Raw genomic sequence first — 14,471 nt, 5'->3', positions numbered from 1 at the left:
AACTGGGTTCGGTGGGCATTACAATACAGTCCCTCTATAAACTGTTCGGTCAACAGCCTGTCCTCGTTTCCCACTCCATCAGGGTCGGTCTGCTTAATGGCCCTCAGGGCCTCTTGTAGGTTTAGTGCATAGTCCCTTATACTCTCATGCGCTCGCTGCTTGCACCCGTAGAATCTAAGCTTAATCTCGGCTGAGGTGCGGGTATCAAAGGTGTCCTTCAGCCGGGTTACTATCCCTGCGACAGTCTTCCTCCCAGGTGGCCAGGATTTTACTTCCCTTTTGGCTGCCCCGGTTAGTTGGGCCACCAGGATGCTCACTTTTTGCTCTTCTGTGAGGGGGTACACCTGGAAGAGGCTATCCAGCTTTTCTCTAAAGTCATGCAGGGTATGTGACTCCCCTGAGTACTGGGGTAGCCAAGCTGCTCCCGGGATATAGGGCATGGTGAAGGGCATAACTGCAACAGCGGTGGCGCTGGCGGGGGTTGAGGCAGTGAAGCTCTGCTCCGTATCCGACATCTTCCTCCCCCCTAGTGGACCGTGGCCTACCTTGCGATGATCCTGTTCCGTAGGCCGCGGCTCCGCAGTAGATCGTCAGGGTTGAGGACCTTCCGTCGCGCTCCGGTGACGTCGGCGTCTGCTGGGCTCCTTCCAGGACCTTACGCAACGTCCGGACGTGAGGCGGGGCTTCAGTTCTCGCGCGCTTTCGAAGTCCACGCCCCTCTTCTTCCCGCGCGGCGTCCTCAAGATGGCGTCCAATGGCGGGAAAACTCCACGGATGGCGGGAAGAAGGCCGAAGATGGCGCCGGATGGCGGGACAACTTCGCGGATGGCGGGAAGAAGGCAGAAGATGGCGCCGGATGGCGGGAAAACTCCACGGATGGCGGGAATCTTCACAGATGGCGGGAATCTTCACCACTGGTAAGTTTGAACAGTCTTTTTCAGGCACGCAGTACCCGGTGGTTGCGGGCACGAAATCCTGCCGACTACGCCAAAGTTGACGCGCCCCTCGGCCTGTGTCGCGCTGCGTTGCGCACGCGGGAGCTTACCCGGAGCCGGATCTCTTGAGGGTTGTAGTCTCGTGGCGGTGACCCGGTCCGTGCCCAGGGAGTCAAACTGAGCGGCGATGTAACAGCGGTAGATGTAGGACGACTACGCCACCCGTTGAATGCAGCTATGGAGCTGCCGCTGCAGGACAGTCCGCTGAGGCCGGTGGATGGATGGTGCAGCGTAGATGGTATAACCCCCAATGGGAGGGGTATGGCCTCAGAGCAGCAGATGTGGATGATGGGGGTAGCAGGAACCACTCAGAGACGGTGCGGTGTAATTTAGGGTCTTTACTGGTAACAACGATAGACCCTCCCGGAGTACTTGCTAGTGAACGGGGCCTGGTCAGTCCTTGAGCAGATGGGATCTCCCCTGGCCAGTCGGAGTTGTAGGCCTCCCAAACTGACTGTACTCTTCTGGCTACCTTGCTAGAAGCGGATATAAGTAGCCCACGTCCCTGAGTGTACCGTGTGGTGCTCACCCGTATGGCCGGTGACTCGGGGCCTTCTAATGGCTTCCGCTCCACGATGGCGGTGCTGGTCCCACGCGTGTGACCGTGCCTTCGGGTTTCTGGGCCTGAGGACCTGAAATCCCCTGCCGGTCGGCTTCTGCTGCTGGGTAAGAGTTAGTCCCCACAGCCTCGGACGCCGGGTCCGGTAAGAAAGCTTCTCAGTCAGGGCGAGCTCTGCAGCTGCCAGCCCCTGACTCGTAGTAGTATTGCTTCTGCTGTTTCTTGTCTCTACTCTCCTTGACTGCTAACCCTGCTTCAGCCCCGGGTTTATATAGGGGAAGTTCTTCCCCTCCCAAGACTGGGCAGGAGGTGTGGCATGCACAGGATCCCTGACCAAAGGACCTCCCACCTGCTCTCAGACATAACATCTCTATCACTGTGGCAACCAGACCCCTGGGGTGTCACACCATACTTACATACTTACCTGACCGGGAGGAGCGTTGCCGCAGCGCCTCTCTTCGCCGGAGACTGGGGCAGGAGTGAGGCGTCGGATCGGCGCATGCGCATACTGCTATCCGGTGCCATTTTACTGAAGGCACATTTGCAGTGTCTTCAGCAAAATTGCCGCCGGACAGCGCAGTGCTCCGGCGCCACACTCCTCCCCCGGCCTCAGGCAGAACAGGACACAGCAGCGCTGGAGCACAGAGAAGAAAGGTGAGTATAAGTGTTTATTTTTTTTGGATGTGTGTACAGCGTGAAAGGGATGCAGGGGCTACACATACCAGGATTGGGGTGAGGGGACCACACATTCCAGGACTGGGGGTTGAGGGGTACCACACATACCAGGATTGGGGGGTGAGGGGTACCACACATACCAGGATTGGGGTGAGGGGTACCACGCATACCAGGATTGGGGGGTGAGGGGCACCATGCATACCAGGATTGGGGATGAGGGGTGCAACGCATACCAGGATTGGGGATGAGGGGTGCCACGCATACCGGGATTGTGGATGAGGGGTACCACACATACCGGGATTGGGGATGAGGGGTGCCACGCATACCGGGATTGGGGATGAGGGGTGTCACGCATACCGGGATTGGGGATGAGGGGTGCCACGCATACCGGGATTGGGGATGAGGGGTGCCACGCATACCGGGATTGGGGATGAGGGGTGCCACGCATACTGGGATTGGGGATGAGGGGTGACACGCATACCGGGATTGGGGATGAGGGGTGCCACGCATACCGGGATTGGGGTAGAGGGGTGCCACGCATACCGGGATTCGGATTAGGGGGGCCATGCATACCAGGATGAGGGATACCATACATACCAGGATAGGGATGAAGGATGGGGTACCATGCATACCAGGATTGGGGTTGAGGGGTGCCATGTATACCAGGATTTGGGGGTGAGGGGTGCCATGCATACCAGGATTGGGGTAGAGGGGTGCCATGCATACCAGGATTGGGGTTGAGGGGTGCCATGCATACCAGGATAGGGATGAGGGGTGCCCTGCATACCGGGATGGGGGATGAGGGGTGCCATGCATACCGTGATTGGGGATGAGGGGTGCCATGCATACCAGGATAGGATGGTGGGGACAGGATGGGGGCAGCACAAATACCAGGAGGGGGGCAGCACATACCAGCATGGGAGACCATATACCAATAAAAATGCTCGCCACCCGGGCGTAGAACGGGTTCAATAGCTAGTACTTTATAACAACAGCTTGAAAAATGTTTTTAAAATCTGAAATGTTGGCCTACTGAAATGTATGTTCAGTAAATGCACTCAATACTTGGTCGGGGCTCTTTTTGCATCAATTACTGCATCAATGTGGTGTGGCATGGAGGCGATCAGCCTGTGGCACTGCTGAGGTGAAATGGAAGACCAGGTTGCTTTGATAGCAGACTTCAGCTCGTCTGCATTGTTGGGTCTGGTGTCTCTCATCTTTCTCTTGACAATACCCCATAGATTCTCTATGGGGTTAAGATCAGGCGAGTTTGCTGGCCATTCAAGCACAGTGATACTGTTGTTTTTAAACCAGGTATTGGTACTTTTGGCAGTGTGGACAGGTGCCAAGTACTGCTAGAGAATGAAATTTCCATCTCCAAAAAGCTTGTCGGCAGAGGGAAGCAAGAAGTGCTCTAAAATTTCCTGGTAGATGGCTGTGCTGACTTTGGTCTTGATAAAACACAGTGGACCTATACCAGCTGATGACATGGCTCCCCAAACCATCCTTGATTGTGGAAACTTCACACTAGACCTCAAGCAGCTTGGATTGTGTGCCTTTCCACTCTTCCTCCAGACTTTGGGACATTGATTTCCAAATGAAAATTGAAACTCTTGGAATTTGTGGAGTGTGTCAATGACTGCCTTCTTGACATCTGTCAAGTCAGCAGTCTTCCCCATGATTGTGGAGCCTACTGAAACAGACTAAGGGACTTTTTTAAATGCGTAGGAAGCTTTTGCAGGTGTTTTTGTTAATTATTTTAATTTACTGAGATAATGACTTTTGTGTTTTCATTGGCTGTAAGCCATAATCATCAACATTAGCAGAAATAAACACTTGAAATAGATCACTCTGTTTGTAATGACTATAATATACGAGTTTCACTTTTTGTGTTGAAGAACTGAAATAAACTTTTTGATGATATTCTAATTTTGTGAGATGCATCTGTAGATGTAAATGCATGGAATGGAGCTGCAGAGCACAGCTCCATTCAATGTGTAGTGGCCACTGCTGGCTTCTGCAAAATAATAGAATTATAAGTCCTATTATAGCCAAATGATGAACAAAAACCGATAGATTTGTAGTTATTTTCCACCCTGATTCTTTTGCTATATGTTAATGGGGTACAAAGTACTGACTGAATTTACTTGAAAATTATCTGTGTTATATAATTAGATTCGTACCCAAGTCCTCACAGACTCCTGAACGCGGGAACATTGCCAAAAACGGATGTGGGATTCTCTTCTCACTTTTAGTCTTTCATGCACAAGACTAATGTTCACCACCATTGTGAATGATTGTTTATATGCAGAATGTTTTTCAAAAAGTCCCTTTCATGTGATTTTTCATGTAATTTTCAGATGTATAGTGTTTATGCTTTTTTTTTGTTTTATTTTTCTAATTAAAGGCAAAATTACTGAAATGGATAAATAAACCATATAGTGTCATTGAGTCACTATACCATATAGATACATTCTAAAACAAACCTGAGTCAACTGGTGTGAATAATGCTCAAGTTCATTCTCAAGAACAAATTGTGAACATGAGACCTGGGAAAATGTAATTCAGATTCAGCTCAGCATCTGCTCAATACCTTGTGATTCACATTGTTGTAAGAACGCGTCAAAATGATCTCCTTCCCTGTAATGTAAACAGAAGTGATCGTCTTACGCACTGGTCACAGGTTCTTCTGTTATCTGCACCTGATCTGTCACATGACACAACACTTCTACAGTTCTAGTAAAGTCACCTGATGAGAGAATATTGTGTAACTAGTCTGGAGTTATGAGGATTAGGCTGGAAATCGCCCCCTTGCCTGAAATGAACTAGAACAAAGATTATTTCCTAATCCACAAAGTTCTTTCTATGAAGTGAAGTACAATGAGTGAGGAACATAATGGCTTACTATTCCATGAGATGAATAATGGTCAGTCTACAAGAGGAGAGAGCATTCCTATCAGTCTTCAAACCAAAGTGTCAGCCGTACTGGACTTTATTGACCTGTGTACTATTCCTTAATAATGATTATGGGAGTAGTAGACTCTTGACCAGTTTATAGAAGTTGTTTCTGATTTCTCTTTATAGTAAAAATTAAAAATCACTTTTTTCATGGAACATATGAGACTTTTACAAAGAGATTAATTATTTAAAGGACCACTCATGTGATTTTTTAAATTTCTCTCATTGGTAGCACTGATGTGTGTACGTGTAATGAGTGCAGACTCACCGATCGCTGTCCTCTGCTATTTTCAGCAGCGCTGCACTCCACTCCGGCATCACGTGAATGCATTTGTGACCTGCTGGATCACACAATTTTTTTCTGTGTCAAGTGGCAGTTACTTTCTCAACGCAAGGGTATAATACTCCATCCAGCCCCGTTCTGAGTCTCACAGACTTAGGCCACAGCCCCACTATCAGTATTTGATCAGTATTTTTCCTCAGGAGTGGGAACCAAAACCAGATGAGGAACAATCAGAGAAAAGGTATAATAGAAACAAGTCACCAATTCTGCATTTATCACCCACTCCTGGTTCTGGCTCCCACTCCTGAGAAAAAATAATGACCAAATACTGATAGTGGGGTCATGGGCTTATATTGAGAAAATGTTAAAAGTGACCTCCCTCCACTGAACAGACGCTGTGTGATCCAGCAGGTTGCATATAGGGTTATATGAGGCCAGAGTGGAGTGCAGCACTGTTAAAAATGCCAGAAGATGGTGACCGGTGAGTATGTTACTCCATTCATTGCACATACTCACATCATTGCTACAAGAGGGAGAGATAAGAAAAATCATCAGAGTGGTCCTTTAAAGAGTAATTGTTTTCTTTTTTCTTTTTTTATAAATCAATAGTACAAGTGAGAATAAGAAAATTTCAAATATATCTTATCCTGACTGATTTTATCTTGTGCCATTACATCAATATAGCTGAATATATGCTTGTATATCATGAATTTGTAGGTTCGCATCAAACTCATCTCAGCTGTTGTGCACTCTGCTGTACCTCCATAACCTAGCTTATTTGAAGCACAGCAGTGCCAAGTGCAACACAGCTGAGCTGTGGTTGAGGTCTGCTACTCACTTATTAGTGAAGTCCAACTGAAAATGCAACAATATTGATACTTATGGCAGAAGATTAAATGGGTAATTTTATTTTCTGCCATATGCATTAATAGAGTGTCATTTGCAGTTTTACATTCTTGACTTTTTATTTGCCTTTCATCACAGCTCTTCTGTGCCACAGTTGGCTTTGTTGTGATTCCACAATGTTGATTTCAAGTGACGCGCCCCTGGGCCTGCTGTGTCGCGCAGCGTCTCGCGCTCGGGGGCTTACCCGGAACCGGATCAGATGAGGGTTGTAGTCTCCGAGTGGCAGGGACCCGGTCCGTGCCCAGGGAGTCAAACTCAGTGTGTGGCAGTCTTGATAGGTGTTATTTGAGTGTCGACTACGCCACCCGTTGATTTGCAGCTATGGAGCTGCCGCTGCAGGGCAGACCGCTGAGGCCGGTGTAGAATTGTGCAGCGTGATAGTATAACCCCCAACGGGAGGGGTATGGCCTCAGGGCAGCCGACGTGGAAGATGGGGGTAGCAGGAACCACGCAGAGACGGTGCGGTGTAATTCAGGGTCTTTACTGGTAACAACGATAGACCCTCCCGGAGTACTTGCTAGCGAACGGGGCCTGGTCAGTCCTTGAGCAGATGGGATCTCCCCTGGCCAGGCGGAGTTGTAGGCCTCCCAAACTGACTGTACTCTTCTGGCTACCTTGCTAGAAGCGGATATAAGTAGCCCACGTCCCTGAGTGTGCCGTGTGGTGCTCACCCGTATGGCCGGTGACTCGGGGCCTTCTAATGGCTTCCGCTCCACGATGGCGGTGCTGGTCCCACGCGTGTGACCTTGCCTTCGGGTTTCTGGGCCTGAGGACCTGAAATCCCCTGCCGGTCGGCTTCTGCTGCTGGGTAAGAGTTAGTCCCCACAGCCTCGGACGCCGGGTCCGGTAAGAAAGCTTCTCAGTCAGGGCGAGCTCTGCAGCTGCCAGCCCCTGACTCGTAGTAGTATTGCTCCCACTGAGCTTCTGCTGTTTCTTCCTATGACTGTTTCTCGTCTCTACTCTCCTTGACTCCTAACCCTGCCTCAGCCCCGGGTTTATATAGGGAAAGTTCTTCCCCTCTCAAGACTGGGCAGGAGGTGTGGCATGCACAGGATCCCTGACCAAAGGACCTCCCACCTGCTCTCAGACATAACATTACATTACTGTGGAAACCAGACCCCTGGGGTGCCACATTCCCCCCTAGTGAAATTTAGTACTCCGGGACTAAACATATTTTAGAAAAACATAACAAGATATAACAACAATAATAGTACAATAAGAAGAAACACATAAAGTTGGTCACGGATATCCGTAACCGGGTGCAGTCTTTGAAGAAAGCAAGGTGTCCATTTCACCAAAACAGGGAGACGTAACCAGGTAGGGGTCTGTTCTGCCCCGAGTCCTTAACAGTCTTTAGTCCGTCCTGGGTTACGCTCCAACTATGTACACAGGATTCCCGGTAAACCCACCAAAGACTCCTATAAACAACTAGAAACACATAATTATACACAAGCAATAAGAAAAACAGGTAACCACAAATAAAACAACTTATACATTTCAAATCCTCCAACGTGCGGGTAACTGGCCTCTAGTGGCCCTAGTGGACCTACGGAGCTGACTGTCTAGCCCTGAACTACAGGGTGTAGGAGCTGTCAAGGGTAAACTGGGCAGCTGTCTACCGGCTCTTTGGCTCACTAGGGGTACGGCAGGCTCACTATAAGCAGAGGGTTGATCCTCCTGTTCTGCTTGTGTGGAGTCTTCTGCCTCCTGGACCGGCTGGTCTTCCAGCTCTACCTGTCGCTCCGTAGGTGCTTGGGATGCGGGTTGGAGGAAGGTGAGTACGGGTACTACAACTGCGCCATTGACTTGAGTCCAAGACCGAGGGAAGTCTCCGAGCACAGTACTAACCATGTCTTCCCTTTCCTCTACGGGTCGAGGGTCTTCTTGTTCCTCTTCAGGGTTCCGTAGCTGTTCGGGACACTTCTTCAGGTGATCCCGGGATACAATGGTTGTGGTTTCACCTCCGTCTTTACTGATGGTACAGACCTTTGGGTTGTCGTGGCTTGAGGGCAGTACGGTGTACGGGTCCTTCTCCCACTGGTCGTCCAACTTGTGGAGCCGTCTTTTTCTCTTCAAGACCTGCTCGCCGGGTACCAGGGGAACAGCGGGAGCATACTGGTTGTAAGTTTTCTCTTGTCTTTCCCTAGCCTGACAGAGACTTCGCTCCACGCTCTCCTGTACTCTCCGGTACTGCTGCTGCCTCTCTGTGTCCCAGTCTGCTTCTGGTGAAGTGTCCTCGGGTGTCAGGACTCCCATTTCCAGGTCAACAGGTAACTTACCAGGTCTCGCCCTCATTAGGTAAGCCGGGGTACAGTTGGTGGAACCTACCGGGATGTGGTTGTATAGGTCCACCAGATCGGGCAGCTTCTCAGGCCACAGACCGCGTTCTTCCAGGGGCAACGTTTTCAGAAGATCCATTACCACCTGGTTCATTTTCTCACAAAGTCCATTAGTTTGCGGATGATAGGGTGTCGTCCTTATCTTCCGGCAGCCATACAGAGTGCAGAATTCTTGGAAGACCTCCGCTTCAAAGGCAGGTCCCTGGTCTGTCAACACTTGGTCCGGGTACCCGTGTGGATGGCAGAAATGCTGCTGGAAGGCTCTAGCTGCTGTTCGAGCTGTTAAGTCCTTGACGGGGACGACAACCAAGAACCGGGAGTAGTGATCCACGATGGTTAGTGCGTAGACGTAGCCACTTCTGCTTGGGGTCAGTTTTACATGATCCAAGGCTACCAGTTCCAACGGCTGCCGGGTGACGATGGACTGCAGGGGAGTCATCTGGCTGGCACGGTCCTTCCTTCTTAGGTTGCACGGGCCACAGTCTCTGCACCACCTCTCGATGGTTCCCCTCATGCCTACCCAGTGGAACCGCTCGCGCAGCAGGAACTCCAGCTTCTTCCATCTGAAGTGTCCAGCCCCGTCGTGGTATGCCTCCATCACCATGGCTGCGTCTCTTCGTGGCACCACTACTTGCCAGATTAGTTCATGCGTCCGGGAGTTAACCATTCTGCGGCACAACTTCCCCTTGTAAAGGAACAGTCTACTCTTTTCTGCCCACAGTTGCTTGGCTTCCTCCGGAGCGTCTGGGTCAAGGCGAGCCTCTGGCCGAGTCCGCATCTCCTTTACCAGCCGGACGGCAGGGTCGCTGTCTTGCGTTTCCGCCCAGTTGTAGTGAGGCAAGGGGTTAAACGTAGCGGCTTGCTTACTCCCTACCCGGTGGGAACACTGGATAGTCCCATGACGGTGGAACGCAGGGAGTTCGACTTCTTCCAGTTCCTCTGGATCTTCTCCTACGTCCGGTAGATTTGGCATCCTGGACAGGGCGTCCGCGTTGGTATTGGAGCGTCCTGCCCGGTATTTGATTGTGAACTCGTAGTTGGACAGACGAGCCATCCATCTCTGCTCTAGGGCACCGAGTCTTGCTGTGTCCAGGTGTGTCAACGGGTTGTTATCCGTGTACACGATGAACCGGGAAGAAGCGAGGTAGTGCTTAAAGCGTTCGGTGACTGCCCACACCACTGCCAGGAACTCTAGCTTAAAGGAGCTGTAATTCTCCGGGTTTCTCTCGGTGGGTCGCAGTTTTCGGCTGGCGTAAGCGATTACTCGTTCTTTCCCCTGCTGGATCTGGGACAGCACAGCTCCTAGCCCGATGTTACTTGCGTCAGTGTAGAGGATAAAGGGCTGGCTGTAATCGGGGTACGCCAGGATTTCATCCCCCGTGAGGGCCATCTTCAGCTGGCGGAAGGACTCTTCTTCTAACTTCTCCCATCTGAAGGGCGGCTTCTGGTTCTTGGCCTTCCGGGACTGGCCTATCAGGAGGTCCTGCATAGGAGCTGCCTTTTTGGTGAAACCGGGGATGAATCTGCGGTAATAGCCTACCAACCCAAGGAACTGCCGCACTTCCTTTATACTGGAGGGACTTGGCCATTCCTTAATTGCGGTGATCTTATCAGGGTCGGGAGCCACTCCGTCAGCGCTCACCACGTGTCCCAGGTACTGCACCTTTGGCTTCAGGAGGTGACACTTAGAGGGTTTCACCTTCAGGCCGTAACTTGCCAGGGCTTCGAACACTTCCGCCAGATGTTTCAGGTGGTCCTCATAAGTCTTGGAATATACGATGACATCGTCCAGGTACAACAGGACCGTCTCGAAGTTTTTGTGTCCCAGACAGCACTCCATTAATCGTTGGAAGGTTCCGGGTGCGTTACAAAGTCCAAACGGCATACAGGTAAACTCGCTAAGTCCCATCGGGGTGGTGAATGCGGTCTTCTCCCGGTCCGCCTCTGCTACAGGAACCTGCCAGTACCCGCTAGTGAGATCCAAGGTAGAGAAGAAGTTAGCAGATCTTAAAGCAGCCAAAGACTCCTCTATCCTTGGTAAAGGGTACGCATCCTTGTGTGTGATACGATTGATTTTCCGGTAATCTACACACATCCTCATAGTGTTGTCTTTCTTTTTGACTAAAACTAGTGGGGCTGCCCAGGGGCTACAGCTATCCCGGATTACCCCAGCCTCCTTCATGTCTCTAAGCATCCCCTTGGCGTGTTGGTAATGTGCAGGGGGTACGGGTCGATACCTCTCTTTTATGGGAGGATGATCTCCCGTGGGGATGCGGTGTTCTACCCCCTTAACTCGCCCGAAGTCTAACGGGTGTTTACTAAACACTCTCTCATACTCTTGAACCACCCGGTAGACTCCCTGTTTCTGGTGGGAGGGAGTGGAGTCAGTTCCCAAGTGTAGTTGCTGACACCAATCCTCCATTACTTTCTTAGAGCCGTTACCTTCCTCCGGGTGAGATGGAGGCAAGGGTTCCACAGACTGTATAGAGTTTTGGTTGATGGTATATAATTTGGCTAGCGTGGCATACCGGGGTAGGTATACTTCCCTCTTCCCGATATTTATTAGGCGAACGGGCACCCTCCCATGGCGTACATTAACCACCCCCCGTGCTGTCAAAATGGTGGGCCTACTGTCTGAGTAAACTGGTTCTACCATTGCCTGGTAATCCCTACCTCTCGGACCAATAGCTGCCCGGCACCAAATCATCATTTCACTTTTTGGGGGCATGGCAATAGGGAAAGGGTCACACATTCTTACGCTACCAATCTCACCGCCGGAGAGTTCCACCTGTTGCCGTCGCATCAGTGCCCGGATCTCTTTCTGGAGCACTCGCTGCTCGCCGGAGCTGGCGTTCTTGGCAACCTGTTGTAAAAGGAAAATCACCTCTGCAAGACAATTTTCAATTACATTAGTTCCTAGCGTTATCTTTGGGTGACTCTCGTGTTTGTCAATGTCTACAATAATCAGTCCCTGTGCTGCCAGTTCGACTCTACCAATTTTAATGGTCGCCTCTTTAAATCCGATCTGTGGCACGGGCTGACCATTGCTGGCGATGATACTCAAGTCATCGTCAGGGTAGCGGGTTATATCCGAGTCATTCCAGTACTGCTTGAAGAGCACGTACGGGATGGTGGTGACCTGTGACCCGGTGTCCAGTAGGGCACTCATAGGGATGCCATCCAGTACCACAGGCAAGACTGGACGCCCTCCGACATATTTGTCGCGCCAGTTCGATGGGCCTGGTGGTCTTTTTCCTGGGGGTTGGCCCTCTACCCCCAGGTTGTGCCAGTTTAAAGGACAGTACCTTGCCATATGTCCGGGTTGATTGCAGCGGCGGCAGATGGGTCGTCCGTCCTCGTTGTACCGGTCACTGGGTCTTCCTCTGGCCGGTGGGGTCCTCCTTGGTCGACGCCACGGGATGTTCTCCGGTCCGGATGCCAGCTGGATCTTCCCTGGAGTGGAAGCCTGTAAAGACTGCACAGTTCGGGTTAACGCAGCAACGCTTTTAGCTAGCTCTTGGACCTGATGGTGCAGGTCTGGAGCCGGGTCATTGTTCAAAGCCTGCGCATCAGCCCCTACAGGCCCTGCCGACAAGGGCGCCGCCTCCTGGTGGTAAGTGATAGCTGGGCGCCTGTGGGTCACAACGCCATCCGGTGCCGGTTCTCGGAGCACCCGGATGGCTCTGTCCTTGAACTGTGCAAATCCCAGATGAGGGTCCTGTAGGGCCATTGCCCGCAACTGGGTTCGGTGGGCATTGCAATATAAACCCTCTATAAATTGTTCAGTCAACAGCCTGTCCTCGTCTCCCACGCCGTCAGGGTCGGTCTGCTTAATGGCTCTCAGGGCCTCTTGTAGGTTCAGGGCATAGTCCCTTATACTCTCATGGGCCCGCTGTTTGCACCCGTAGAATCTAAGCTTGATCTCGGCTGAGGTGCGGGTATCAAAGGTGTCCCTCAGCCGGGTTAGTATCCCTGCGACAGTCCTCCCCCCAGGTGGCCAGGACTTTACCTCCCTTCGGGCTGCTCCGGTTAATTGGGCCACCAGGATGCTCACTTTTTGCTCTTCTGTGAGGGGGTACACCTGGAAGAGGCTATCCAGCCTTTCTCTAAAGTCCTGCAGGGTATGTGACTCCCCTGAGTACTGGGGTAGCCAGGCTGCCCCCGGGATATAGGGCATGGTGAAAGGCATGACCGCGACAGCGGTGGCGCTGGCGGGGGTTGAAGCGGTGAAGCTCTCCTCCGTATCCGACATCCTTCTCCCCCCTAGTGGACCGTGGCCTACCTTGCGATGATCCTCTTCCGTAGGCCGCGGCTCCGCAGTGGATCGTCAGGGTTGAGGACCTTCCGTCGCGCTCCGGTGACGTCGGCGTCTGCTGGGCTCCTTCCAGGACCTTACGCAACGTTCGGACGTGAGGCGGGGCTTCAGTTCTCGCGGGCTTTTCGGAGTCCACGCCCCTCTTCTTCCCGCGCGGCGTCCTCAAGATGGCGTCCAACGGCGGGAAAACTCCACGGATGGCGGGAAGAAGGCTGAAGATGGCGCCGGATGGCGGGAATCTTCACAGATGGCGGGAAGAAGGCTGAAAATGGCGCCGGATGGCGGGAATCTTCACCACAGGTGAGTTTGAAAGTCTCTTTTTCAGGCACGCAGTACCCGGTGGTTGCGGGCACGAAATCCTGCCGACTACGCCAAAGTTGACGCGCCCCTGGGCCTGCTGTGTCGCGCAGCGTCTCGCGCTCGGGGGCTTACCCGGAACCGGATCAGATGAGGGTTGTAGTCTCCGAGTGGCGGGGACCCGGTCCGTGCCCAGGGAGTCAAACTCAGTGTGTGGCAGTCTTGATAGGTGTTATTTGAGTGTCGACTACGCCACCCGTTGATTTGCAGCTATGGAGCTGCCGCTGAGGCCGGTGTAGAATTGTGCAGCGTGATAGTATAACCCCCAACGGGAGGGGTATGGCCTCAGGGCAGCCGACGTGGAAGATGGGGGTAGCAGGAACCACGCAGAGACGGTGCGGTGTAATTCAGGGTCTTTACTGGTAACAACGATAGACCCTCCCGGAGTACTTGCTAGCGAACGGGGCCTGGTCAGTCCTTGAGCAGATGGGATCTCCCCTGGCCAGGCGGAGTTGTAGGCCTCCCAAACTGACTGTACTCTTCTGGCTACCTTGCTAGAAGCGGATATAAGTAGCCCACGTCCCTGAGTGTGCCGTGTGGTGCTCACCTGTATGGCCGGTGACTCGGGGCCTTCTAATGGCTTCCGCTCCACGATGGCGGTGCTGGTCCCACGCGTGTGACCTTGCCTTCGGGTTTCTGGGCCTGAGGACCTGAAATCCCCTGCCGGTCGGCTTCTGCTGCTGGGTAAGAGTTAGTCCCCACAGCCTCGGACGCCGGGTCCGGTAAGAAAGCTTCTCAGTCAGGGCGAGCTCTGCAGCTGCCAGCCCCTGACTCATAGTAGTATTGCTCCCACTGAGCTTCTGCTGTTTCTTCCTATGACTGTTTCTCGTCTCTACTCTCCTTGACTCCTAACCCTGCCTCAGCCCCGGGTTTATATAGGGAAAGTTCTTCCCCTCCCAAGACTGGGCAGGAGGTGTGGCATGCACAGGATCCCTGACCAAAGGACCTCCCACCTGCTCTCAGACATAACATTACATTACTGTGGAAACCAGACCCCTGGGGTGCCACACAAGCTTCAATGTAACAGCGGAGCAGAGCTGACAGCAGCAGAGCAGAATGCAGAACATGCAGCTAACTTCATATA

The sequence above is a fragment of the Phyllobates terribilis genome, unplaced genomic scaffold, assembly GCF_046119375.1.
Source record: "Phyllobates terribilis strain yellow unplaced genomic scaffold, ASM4611937v1 Scaffold_11__3_contigs__length_659146591, whole genome shotgun sequence".
Taxonomy (NCBI): domain Eukaryota; kingdom Metazoa; phylum Chordata; class Amphibia; order Anura; family Dendrobatidae; genus Phyllobates; species Phyllobates terribilis.
This window is presented reverse-complemented; position numbering follows the sequence as displayed.